Here is a 15,021-nt window from a genome sequence, read left to right as displayed (position 1 = left end):
ATGTTTTACGGAAGAATTTCCTTTTTATTACTTTAAATAAAAAAAAAAAATTTGTTTTTTAATAATAATAAAAAATATATCATTTTAGTAAAAGGTTTCAAATATGCGCATTTAATGGAATCATGATAAAAAAAGTATTTTGATAAACCCTGAAAATATGAGAATTTTCAGTTTTAATTAAAAAAAACATTTTAACTGTTTGGAAACTATTTGCATCACAATGCACCATAAACTTGTTGAATTATTTGGAATAATTTAGAAATCTCTTTCTGGATCTTCGAGAATATTCTAGAAAATTTACAAACTATCACAAACTCTCCTAAGTTTCTTGATAACTTCCAAAAGTCTGTAGATCATTTAGTAAATTTAGAAATCATGGAAAACCAAAATTTTTCAAACATTAAAGAAAATTTTCCAGATTTTTTTTACCATGGCCGGGAATCAAACTCTGGTCTTTCGCATTGTGTTCATACATTTTGAAAAATCTAATAATTACCGTCACACTAAAAAAAATTACTAATAATAATAATAATTTGAGAAAAAAAAATTGAGATGAATATGAATGTGATTGGATTAAGACATGAAGGATCAGATAAATATAAATATAAATGTAGATATGATATTATTTATTAATATAATATATTTCATATATATATATACACACATACAATTATAGTGTATACTCATATATTAATAATATTATTATTATTATTTTTTATACATAATATATTTGCTTTTCAATATTATTATTAAAACATACATATATAATATATATTTATAATTATATTAATGTATAATATAATATACGAAACCCTGATAGATTGGGATTGTAGTGTAGCATTTAAATGAAACGTCTCTTTACTCTCTGGTTATTTAATAATTAACAGACAGTAAGTGCCCATTTTCTCTCACTACTCCGTAGTTTCTTGCACTCAGCAAATTAATATCCTAGATCTATACATCAAAGATCGCAGCTATTTTTGAATCGTCTAAAACCCTCTCCCTTACACGAGGACGCGCTTCCTTAATTTTAAATTTCCCAACGTTTATTCAGTTCGTCCATTTTGCATAAATAAAAATATCTAAATGGTAAATTCCAATCTTAGCTGCGCAGTTGAAAAAATATATGTATATATTTATATATATAATCTTATATATTTAAATACAATTTAGTTAATAATATTTTTTGATGCTTGATGTGATTCAACAACCTAACGAGTAGTATTATGATAATAATAATAATAATAATAATAATAAATGTATGAGGATTAGTCATAATCAGGGTCACGGACCTCGAGTTTGCGGGAGATTTTCAAATATTTTTTATTAAATCTTTAACAACTTTATTATTTAAATTACTGTGTTTTGTAGCCTCGCCGATCTTTTTTGTATCATTAGCCATTACCAAATTATAAAAAAAAATATATATATATATATTTTGGACACCACAGACACCGATACACCAAATAAATAACAATTATTTAAAAAATTGTCTGTTTCTCTCCTCAATTTATAAATTATACTGTCGCTAAATAGTTTCAAAAACTCGCGCTATTTTATTTCGCTCTCAGTCTTCGATTGGCGTTCGTTTATTATTCATTAATTATCATTAGTTATAATTAATTACCAATTAACCAATTGCATACATTTATCAAGCTGACTACATATTTTTGGCACTAATTTTAAAATTTTTTACTTGAAATTTATGATTCATATTTATTGCTTTCAAATTACTAGATTTAGTAATTATTATTATTATTAGTGTGGGTAAGTTAACGATAATTTAAATAAAAATAATAAAATAGGATAAGAAAAAGGCAAATAGTAATAAAGAATGAGAGTCTCTGCGCAATTACAACCCCGTAACAGGGTGCCGGTGAATATTTTTTCTTCCCTCGGTTTTTTTTATTTATTTTTATTTTTATTTCTTTTCTCCTTACTTGCTATACACACTGTGTAGTCTAGTGTACTTTGTTGTAATGGTATAAGAGAGTACGTGTAGTCGGAAATATAACGATCGATACACAGACATTTTAGTCAGAGCTTATATAATACCTCCATCTTTATATATCATATATAATATATACAAAATTACTTTTCCACTGGTTCAAAAAACTTCAGAATTTTTCCTCTCGAAAAAAAATCAATTACTTTTGTTTTTAATTGAATACTAAAATGTGAAAAATTTTTTTTAAAGCAAAACTTTTAACACTTTGTCAATCCGGCATATCTAAGTCGTTTCTCATGTGCACGTGTGTAATCGCACATGTCCAAATTTTTTAGCTCGATAGCGAAATGAAAATCATTTATTTCGCGTGTCGAAATTTCCGCAATGATTTATATATTTAATTGATTGAAAATAAATAAAAGTTTGAGTGAAAAAAAATAAATAGATTTTTTATGTTTAAATGTATATATTTTTATTGAAATATAAATTCTAAATATAAAACAGAGGAAAATTAAATACATCTTTTGTTATTTGTAATAATATTAATTTTTTTTTCAATATCTTATAATATAACTTTATCGTCAATATACTCCATAATATATTATTTTTATTTTATATTTTTTTTTTTTTTTTTCATAAAACATTACATGGTGTCAATGCTTATGAAAATTTTATTCGGTGATTAAATACTGAGGTAATTAAATCAAATTTGAACATAATTCAAAGTAATGACAGAAATTATATAGATTAGAGTAATTAGACAACTTAAATTGCCAAAAAAATTATATTTACTGCCATGACATTACACTGCAACGTTTTTTTTTTGTCATTAAAAAATTTATATCTCGTCAATCAAATTCACTTTTTTTTAAATTTTCATTCTTAAAACGGATCATCAGTCTTGGTGAATCACAGAAAGCTTTGATATGGCCTCTAACGAGATTTTATTAATTGCAATTTTAATTATTATTTATTTATTTATTTATTTATTTATTACAAACCTGAGTGTCCACCCCCGTAATTTTATTTTTCCAATTATTTATTTTTTAATTTTAAAAAAAAATCATTGCAGTGTTTTTCCAAAAAATTATTACCGCCAACACAAAAAATATTTAACCGTCTGCAGTTTGAACTTGAACATTAAAATCGGGTAAAAAAAATAATTGAAAGGTTTGACGTCAGTACAAAATAATAAAATACAAAATATATCAATTTTTAATAATTTATCAATTTTTTTTTTTTTTGCATCTCTCATTATTACATAAAAGTAAACTTATTTATTAATATATATATATTTTTAAATATATTTATTATATGTATTATTTTATCGCAATAAAAATAATTAAATAAAATAAGTCATATAAGTATATAATTAATATGATTTATTTTGTTCATTTTTAAGAGATTGTTTTTTCTCGCCATATTTTTTTTTTTTTTTTTTTTAAATTATCATCTCACATACCTATACCTATTTTTAAATATTTTCATTACTTATTGCTTTGAAATTCCATATCGAAGACATGTTGTTTACGTAACACCGAGTAAACGTCGGATTAATGAGGGAATTAATTAGTTTTTTTTTTTTTTTTTTTAAGTAGGAAATATTTTCCAATGCGATCGTCAATGAAATTTCCATAAGGATTAAAAATCGATTACGTCATGGCAGACTTGCGCCGAATCTATTGTTTGAATATAAATATTTTTTTTTTTTTTTTTTTTTTCATTATTATTATAATTATTAATATTAATATTATATTATTTAATATAGATAATATACTTTAAATATATAATATATATTGGTAATGTAATTTTATATTATTTTTATAACCTTACATGTTTATTTTTTAAAAATCATTCAAGTTTTTTTGGAAATAAAATCTATCAGTGTATCCGTGTCCATGTTATCCATCTTTAAATAAATAAATAATTATATTAGGCCTATATATATGTAATAAAAGTACGAATCAGCATTAAATGCTATTATTTTTTTTTCCAATTTAATTGTTAATTTTTAATTACTCCGTTTTTGCAACGGAAATTATGGAATTTGATTCCCAATTTATCAAAAATACTTTTTGCGGGCCCGACACCGTCAATTAAAAATTACAAACTTACTATTTAGTTGAATTATTATTTTAACCAATCAATCCATTTATCAAATTTCAATTTCACAATTTTTTATTTTTAGTTGGCAACGATTAAAAAAAAAAAAAGTTTAAATTTTTGGTCAAAGCCAAGCACGAAAATTTATCATGTGCGTTTTATTAAACTGCAGCTGCGTTATATTTTCCATACGATAGTCAGTCCAAAGCTAATGCGTATATATTTTTTCACACAAAGTTTCACGATCGCCTCCACGCAAAAAAAAAACAAGAATAATTATTATTATAATGAATTAAAGTAATTAGCAATAAAACGCGCGAATAAATGGAATTCAAAATAAATAAACCGTGAAACTCGTTGTGTAAATCACAAATAAATAAATATATATATATTTATGTATATATACAAAGTAACTTCAAATATATATAGATATATTGTGTATTAATATATTTATATATCACAAATTACGTTAGCCATTACAATTTATTTTAATCAATGAGACAGTGAGTTTTTTTTTTTTTTTTTTTTTTTTTTTTTTTTTTTTATTATTTTAATTTTCACTCGCTCATTGTACTTATACATTACGACAAACACAAATAATTAATCGATCTCAATGACATAGGCTACACGGTTACACAGCTAGATCGTACACATTTTTTTTTTTTTGTTTTTTTATATTTTTTTTTTTTTTTCACAATTTCCTATCACTTCGAACAATGACAGCAATAATTTTAATTTGACATTTTAAATTTTTAAAAATTATTACTGTCTTGCAGACTAAAAGCTAAAGGAGCATTGGGCAGTAATTTAAATATATATTACATTTTTGTCATTTTTATTATTATTATTATTATTATTATTATTAATATTCGTACAAGACTAAAGGATATAGACAACGCAATGATTCATTTAAATGACAAAAATGTAATAATTTTTTTTTTTTTTTTTTTGACTTAGATACTAGACACTACAAGTCATTTTTAGAGAAAGGGACGAGAAAATTTAAAGAAAAAAATAACTGGCAAGTCGCCGCGTAGATGGAAGTTTTAATATCAATCTGTAATTACGAGTGAGTAATTTTTTTTTCTTTTTTTTTTTTTTCTTTTTTTTGTTACTTGAAGAAATATAATTTTAATGAATTTTAAATATATATTCGTTAAGATTAGATATAAATATAGTTAAAGATAATAATTATTCGTCATATATATGTATTTGTAATTATTTTAATCATTCACTTTTTTCTCAAATTTAATACTACTTTTAAACTTTTATAACGTTTCATAGATCGAAAAATAAATATAAAAATAAACCGGGCATTTAGGTATTAATATTTTTTATTTTATTTATTTTTTGTATCCATTTATTTTTTTTTCTCTTCTCTTCATTATAAGCTTTAGTCAATTCTTTGATCCACTCCCGTTTATTATTCCCACTGTTAACATTTTTTTAATCATTTTCCCATGTACAATTCCATTAAGCCGTTAATTGCTCATCAGATCATCAGCATAAATAATTTCTTTTTTTTTTTTAAATCTTACTTCCACAATTTATTTTCTCAATAACAAAATTCGTTTTTGCTTGTTTGAATTTTTTTATCTCTTTCCCATAATTATAATTATTATTAATCTCCTCAGTAAATATTACAATTAAATCTATAATTTTAAATATTTTAAAAACTAAAACGTCTCAATATGTTTTATTCCATTCCTTTAATACCCTCAATACCGGAAGACTTAGACGTTGTATCAAATAATTACAAATTACTTTTACCCAACAATTTAAACTTTTCCCGCCAACTCAAAAAAAAAATTCAAACAACCGCTCAAACGAATTTAAACTTTTCCCGCCAACAAAATTTTATATCTCCAGTTTTTTTTTTTATATTTTCATTTTTTATTTTTAAATACGATAGATACGACACTTTTATTTTTTTTTTGTTGAGCATTTCACAAAGTACACGAAAAAGTACAAAATTAATTTTTTTACATACTCTTAATATTTTATTTTTTGAATATTCATTTTTTTTTTTTAATCATTCTCACTCGAATTAACGAAGATTTTTCCACCTACAAATCTATAATAACATTGCATACCTCCCACATATTTATTATTATTAATATTTTTATGGAAAATTGGAAAACTACGAAAAATCTAAATATTATATCTTTATTATTATTTATCCCGCGAGAGTCAGTAATTAATAATTAATATTAATATATATAAATAAATATACTTATATATGTTTACACATGCCCGACCAACACAAATATATTTATATATATATATATATGTCATACGCATACAAGTTTATATTTAATATATTAATTAATTAATAATTCATCATAAAACCCATTGCTCACTCAATTACAATTAGATATATATTAAAACCTGTCAGATCTTGTGCCCTAAATCCTAAATTATCCTAAATGACGATAGTAAAATATAAAAATTCCAATCCTCATTTTTAAATATTTTTATAAATTATTATTATTATTTATTTTTAGTGTTTTTTTAAATTTAAATGAGGCCACTAAGCTAGAGTTCTAAACATCCCTCACGCGCTCCTATCGCATTTACTTTTTTATATTTTCAAATTTCATTTCGTATACAATTTCATATATTTTGCGGCAAAATAACATTTAAAAAAAAAAAAAGAAAGGTTACAATTTTTTTGGTTTTAAATTTAAAATCCTCAGAGAAACAGACGTCATTTAATCAATACGACACACGTCATACCACGTAATCCCTTTATTCATATTTATTTTAGTCTCATTTATTTATATATTCTTGTTAATAAATGATGAGCCTTCATTTTAATTCAATAACTCGATTATTTATTTTTGAATTTTTGAATTTCAAATAGTTCCCGCGTAAATTTAAATTAAATTATTTATTTGAAATAATATATGAGTATTAATTAGATGACAATGGCAAGATTGTGTTGAATAAAAAATAAACTCGGAGATAAGCTCAAGAGATTGGGAACCTCTGAGTTTAGGGGGTGAGTTCGCAGGGCGTCGCCTCGTCTTCCGCGACCCCCACGAGTTATCGACCGGAACGACGAGAGTTTGTACGTACGAGAGAGCAAGAAGCTAAAGACTTTGTAAATTTATATACTGTCAGATAAAATAAAAATAATAATAATAACAATTAAAATAACGAGATGTTTTATTTAAACTGTCATCCATGTGAGCCGAGATGCCAGAAAATTGAAAAGTTTACTCGCTCCCGGAAGTCAGAGTAGAGCTGACAGTTACAGACTGTCAGATTAAAAAAGGGGAGGTTTTTTTTTTTTTTGCTATTGATTCAAAGTAACAATAAATATTTAAAAATGAAATAAGTTTGTGTGTTGGCTGTAACCGCGGGCGATTTGTCATTTGAGTATCAGGATAAAGTACAGCAACAGTAGTAATAGACGAAGTTGGAATAGTTAACATCTATACTACTTTAGTGAGTGAACTGGCTGTAAAGTTTTATCTTAAATTTTCTAACAAGAGAAACTAAAGCATGAGTAGTCTGTTGGTGGTATCGATTCGCTGCAGGAAGAGAAGAGTAGACGAGAGAAAGAGAGAGTGGAGAAAGGGAGCGAAGAGTGAGGGACAGGAAAGACTGGAGGGATGATAGAGGGTGCAAAAGAATGGTAGCGGCCGTTGGTTGCTCTCTATACTTTGGTGTGTGTGTGTGTGTATGAGTGAATGTGTGTGAGCTCTACCCGCTATAAGCAACGAGGGAGCACATGCCTCGCTGCCGACGTCGACAAACTCCCGTCACCCCCCAGGGCCGCCCTGGAACGGCATCGACCGCAGCCCCAACTCTGCTGCTGCAATGCGACGTTGCCATCCCAACGGACAACAGCCCTCGCGATCGAGAAAATTCTTCAGCTTAAACTTTGCTTTTACTTGCACCAACACCAGCCCCAGGCATTCACCCCCTTTCCCTCCACCTTAACCCTCCTTTTGTCTCAACACTTTTTTATAATTTTTTACTGGTTTATTTGCACATTTTATTAGAAAATTATTTGTTTAGATTTTTTAATAAACGCGATTTGTTAATTTACAGAGAGCTCGGGTCTGTAAGTGGGAGCGCCCGGAACGGGTTCAAAGTTCGACGACCGTGGATTCATTTATTTATTTTATTTGTTTAAGGGATTTTTTGTCGAATTTAGGCAAGTGCTTTTTTTTGTGAGGTAAAAGTGGAAGAAATTTATAAATTAGATTTTTTTTTTTAGGAAAGTTACCAAGGGGATGATAGGGGAGTTTGAATGATGGGGTTGTTGAGTTCACGGGGCAAAGACCTCAGACTAGAGCTGCTCTGGATTATTCTACTGAAAGTTCGCTCGATATTTTATATATCTACATAATATTTATGCCATTGTCATTAAATTAATAACAAATACTTATATTTAGCAAAACAAAATAAATTACACTTATAATTACTTATAAAAAAAAAATAAAGATAATTAAATTTAAAATAATAAAATAAGGGAAAGGTAAAATATAAAAATAAAATAAAAAACAAAAGTAAACATCTTTGAATCATATTATATATTAAAATATTTATAATAATTATACTAATAATAATAATAATTAATAATTAATAATAATATAATAGACATAATATATTATCGCGTGTTCGTAAAATTACATAAAAAAATATAGAAAATAATAAACTTGCTATAATATATGTCTTCATATTAATTTTCTTTTTTTGTCTCTCCCAACACTCGAAAATAATTATCACTTATTTCTATTTTCTTTGCTATTCATTTTTATATATATATTTTTTTTATGGTTTTATATTATGCGTACATATTTTTTTTTTATTATATATATATTTATATTTATTATAATTTTTCAATTAAATCTTATACGGAAACGAGTCTTACGTATACATTTATTTATTTATTTATTTATTTATTTATGAACAAAATAAATATGTTCTGTTAATTATTTTTCTGACAATGCCAATATTCTGTTTGATAAAATAAAATTTTTTAAAATAAATTTATCAGTTTTATTTATTTTTAAAAATAAAATTTATATTTTAAATGGAAGAGTCTTTAAATGCATTGTCTCAGTCGTGTCTAAGGATCGACAAAAAAATAACAAATTTTCGATATAGTTATAATATATATTAATAATTAATCAATAAACAAAATATGAAAGAAATTTGCCAATAAAATATATGAGCTTAATAAAATTTCAAAGAGAATAATTGAAAAAAAAAAAAAAAAAAAATGAAAATTAAATAAAACAATAAACAAATTAAAATGTCTCGCTCCGAATAAAATAATAAATCTCTTACCACCGAGAATAATACGTCAGAGGAATACTAAATATGACGATTAGATATATCTGCCTGATAAATTATATACAAACAAACAAAAACACAAGTACATGACACGGAAACGTACAGTTGTTTATAAATATTAGTGTCTCCATTTAAAAATTAACAAAAATATATATAAATATATACATATATATTTATATATATTAATTTGTTTTTCTTAAATATTATTAATTAAGTAATTCCGTCGTTTCTCTGTCATGTAAACGCAATTATTATAATTTATCGCTAATCTGCGAGTACAATTAGTCGCTTATAAATGTGATGTAATAAAATATCGGCTACATATTAATGCTCATGTTAATGACTGACGATTTCGGGTACCACCAATATTATCATTATTTTTATTTATGACGACTAAGATAAGTAATGCCTGGATAAATAATTATCATTTATTTATTATTTATTACGCGGCGTCAATTAAATCCCGAATCGTCTATATTAATATCAGTGTTATCAGTAATCAAATTTTTTTCTTTTTGTTATCATGATTTAAATACTGTTCGCTAATTAGATTTTCGTTAATTTTTTTGAGCGGTTGCCGTTGGGCTCGTGGACAAATTCACGCAAAAAAATTAAAGTTTGAATTGACAACAAAAAAAAAAAATAAAATAAAATAAAATAAGCAGTTAGTGGAAAATTGAAAGTTGTTAGTAATTGAAATAATTATAAGATTTTTTTAATATGAAGAAAATGTCAGGCATATTTTTAAAAATGAGATCGAGTTTGTGGGCTGAGAGCTGCGCGTTAAAGCCGCATTCGTTAATAATTATCGCGCGTGTGTATTAATTTATTCTACATAACATACATATATATAAATATATACATATATTAGTAGCAGTGTTAGTAATTATCGATACAATTAAACATTTGCGAATTACAAAATATAATTAATTTAAAATAATAAAAATAATAACTAACACCCATATATATATAATATAGATATATGTATATATGGTTAAAATAAATACACACTTTACATTGATGATAAACTAACATGCATATTAAACCCAACACACACTGGGATTAATTATTAATATTATTATTATTAGAGTTAAATCGAGGCTAATAAATAACACAGGTATTTATTACCGCAATTAATAATAATAATCCTATTTAATAAGACCTACGGATTTCGACAATTGATTAAGTAGGTAAATAAGTAAGCGGTTACGATTATAATACGATTCACTTAATTTTTATTTTATTTATTTTTTTTCTCACTTTTCAACTTTATAATGCTCAAAACGCTTTTATTTATAATAATAATAATAATAATAATAATAATATAATATATGATTTTTTTTATTTTCTTTAATTATAAGTAATTAATATAATAAACATAATTAATGATAATAATAATATTGTATACTTCATTTATATAATTAAAAATGGGTACTTGGTCGAGTGCAACAATTGTCACTTATTACCAATCACTAGAATGATAGCCGGCGCGCGGAATCAAAAGGCGGCTAAATTTTGATTTGAAATAAAATTAGTCATTTTGACAAAATTTCCAATGCAACTCGCACCAACACTGTACCAATTAATAATTACAAAATTATAATAATGTCTAAGAAAAGAAAAAAAAAAAAAAAAGAAAAAAATATGAATTTATATATTTATATTTAATTAAACGCAATTTTCAGTCTCATTACGAGCGATCGTTATTTTTATTATATTTTTTTTTTTTAATAATTAAAATCATTCCCATACATTTTGTTTTCTACTTGCGAATAATAATCTGGAATATCAAAAATACCGGACACACTAGATAGGCAACTCTATATATTTTTTAAATTATTTTTGTGTGGAAAGACAAATGTTTATACATTTAACATTTGAAAACTGCGAATATATTATTTTATATTTATTTATTTTTAATAATAATATAATATAATATAATAATAATAATATATACTCATATTAATATTTATATTTGTAATATATTTATGTATATATATATATATTTATTTATATTCATATATTTATTAAATAGATCGATCGTTATAGAGACTCAGCTTAAGAAAATGCGAGATACATTTCGTTAAAAAATATCATTTTGATTATGAAAAAAAAAAAAAAAGTCACATTAATAAACTAATAATAATAATAATAACTAATGATAATAATAATAATAAGAATACATAACTATTTAAATAGAATATGACATGTTTCTTTAAATTAAACAACAATTTATCTCTTCCGCTATATGTTTTCTCTTTAAATATAATTATAATTATCATCAATATTAATTAATCCTAAGTTTATTATTAATTAATTAATTATTTACCGTAAAAACTATTTATTTATTTATTATTATTATTATTTTTAAAAATCTTACGTTTAGTTATTATTCTTTGAGATATGTATCGTCGTGTTCGTGTTCTAAACTCTTTTTATTATTATTATTATTTTTTTTAAATTTCATTATTATTATTACTATTATTTATCAGTATTTTTTTTTTTATTTTACGTGGGAGTAAATCAGTGGGTAGAAAAAAATGGGATTTGATCGGGAGGCTGACAATTGCTATTCTCACTCTCTGCATCCCTCAGACTTTTTATTATTTATTTATTACTTAATTTTATTATTATTATTAATTAATTAATCTTATCCACAATTACTGCTGCTATACTGAAAAAACTGATCTACGCGCAAGCTTGAGCTAAAACTTATCCCTTGTTTTTTCTTTAAATCCCCGATATATATCACTGGTCAAATTCTCGCGCGTCTACTCAATTTGTCATGTTTTTTATTTTTTTATTATTATTTTTTTCTTTTTTTCTTTCATTTTTTTTTTTTATTTTTTTATACGAAAAATGGCAGTTATCGGTCACAGCCAATGGCTATAAATATTACGCTTAATGCCTTACGTAAGCTTATTTAATAATATTTACTTTATAATTATTTTTTTTTTTTAACTTTTTTTTTTTTAATTTTTTTTTTTTTTTTTTTAAAATTTTTTTTTCCTATAATAAATAGTATGTCAAAGGGTCACAGCGGGTTTATTATTTTTAGTCCCTCATCTCCATAATTATTGCGCTTATTATTTAATTATTATTTTTATGATTTTTATTAACGAGACTCGAAGGTGAGAATTGCATTTGCATTTGAATAAACATCAATTTTAATAGCTAAATAAATGGTAAGGGAGACTGTCAGAACCTCGGCCAAAGTGAAGGCTATTTATTTACTTTTTTTTTTTTTTCTCTCATTATTACTATTAAATTTATTATCATTATTAATTAATATTTATGATTAAGAAACTCGTTAAAAATTAATCAGAGTCCTCCATGTCTAGCGGAGGTTCTCGACATCGAGTCTAAATCAAAAGCTCCTTTAAATACTACGCCTTAGTTTATTTATTATTTAGTTATATATTTTATTATTTTATAAATTTATATGAATGAATGGAACCCTGAATTTTAAATGCTTAAGTCTTTAGCAAAAAAAAAAAAAAATAAAATAAAAAATAAACGGCAACCGCTCGCACCTGAGACAGTCAAAGACTCGCTCAACTTAAAGTTACTCTAAAAAAATAATTCAAAAAAAGAGATTCCGCGCCTTTTTTTAAATACATATAAATATATATATATAGATTAATAATTTTTATTAAACACCATTCATACTATTAATATATTAATATCCATTGAGAATTTAAATCCTGTCGTACCTCTAATCACTCATGTAATCGCGCTCGAGATCATTCTCTATTTTTAATAATTCATAATTTCGCCCGCTCTATTCCGTTGATAATTTTTAAAAAACATTTTTTTTTTCTATCAGACTTATGAAGTGCAGAGACGTAAAAAAAATTTAATTTTTAAATATTAGTTTATTTTAATTATTGTTTTTAAATCGGAACTTGAGATTGACTTACAAATATCGTCATCACCGTAATTTTAATTTTTTTTTCTTCATTTCACATTTACATTAACGTAGAAAAAATATATAATTTTTGCCATCAAACTTAAAATATAACTCTTAATTTTTTTTTTGTTATTTTGTTTTTTTTTTTTTTTTAAATTTTTTTTTTACTTTTGTTTATATATATATTAATAATATACTTTAAGTGCGGACCAATATTTGTTAACGAACGTATAAATATTATATTAAAATATATATGTGAAAAAGCATTTATTTATTTAATTAATTTTTTTTTTTTTGTTTTTTTTGTTTACGGGTGAGACATTTTCTGACCTCTCGCGCTAAGGATTAAATCTAAATACTCAATATAAAATATGACAAAAAAAAATATAAACTATTTAAAATAATAATAATAAAAAAAAATGACAGAAAAATAATAATTATAAAATAACACACTGTCTTTATACTTTTTAAATAATTATTAATTATTACTATTTAAACTCGCTCGCACCGGTGGGTCTCAGCACGTTGGCTTATTTTTTTTTCTTTTTTTTTTTATTTATTATTATTTTTATAATCAAGATAAAAGATATTTGAGCACATATATTTATATATCTCGTCTTACTAATTATTATTATTTAAAAAAAAAAATTCTCTCTCATTATTATTTAATTTTAACAAATGGCAACGATTGACAAGAAAATAATAATAATAATAATAATAATAATAATAATAATAATAATAGTAATAGTAATAATAATAATAATAATTTTATAAATTTAAATGACAAATAACTCACGTCTGACAACGTTGGCTGTACATGATTTTAAAAAAATATATAAATGTATAGAAAATTATAAATTAAATAAAATATAGAAAAAAAAAGACGTGTAATGAAAAATGGTAATCACAGGTGGGGGTATTTTAAATCCGTATCTCACATTTTCTTTTCTTATTTTTTTTTTTTCATTAGTAATTATTTGAAAATAATGATTTTTAAAAATAAAATAAAAAGTAAATTGTTATTTAAAACCCCCGGATTTCGGAAAAAGAGCCCGGTTAAATTAATATTGAGTTAATAAAAAACCTGCGGGAATTTATCTCTTTTCACGAAATCAGCTTTGGTCTCTCTTAATTTTCATTTTTATTTTTTAAAATTTTATTGTTTATTTTATGAATAATAAAGAGAGAGTGTAAAGTCTTTCTTTCTGTTTCTTCTCTATTAATATTTTATATTCATATACATACACATATACATATATGTGGACATATATAGTAATATGTTAAATATTTAATATAAATGTCTCTCAAAATGAAAATAAAGCAAAAGACGTTTGCGATTTAAAAAATAATAATCAAATTAATCAATCATATATTATCATAAAATATCAATTACTTCAATTAAAATGTATCAAAATATTGTTATATTAAACTAAAAATTATAATAATATATGATTATTTTAATTTAAATAATAGGAATAAGACGGCGCGGAGCAATTGCTTAAAAATTTTATATATATATATATATATTTTTTTTTATATCGAATGCATATTTATTTATATCAACTGATAATTAAATATATATTCAAGTTAAAATAATAATAATAATAAAAAAAAACCGCAACCCCGCGGCCTTAACTTTTCTCACCCCCGAATTTCATAAACATCCACCCCCCACCCCCCGAATTTATTCATAAATAAAATATATATATATAATCGGCTGTGGAACTTCCGCCGGTCATCCCGTCACGCG

This window comes from Microplitis demolitor, chromosome 1 (assembly GCF_026212275.2).
Source record: "Microplitis demolitor isolate Queensland-Clemson2020A chromosome 1, iyMicDemo2.1a, whole genome shotgun sequence".
NCBI lineage: Eukaryota > Metazoa > Arthropoda > Insecta > Hymenoptera > Braconidae > Microplitis > Microplitis demolitor.
Note: the sequence above shows the minus strand (reverse complement) of the source record.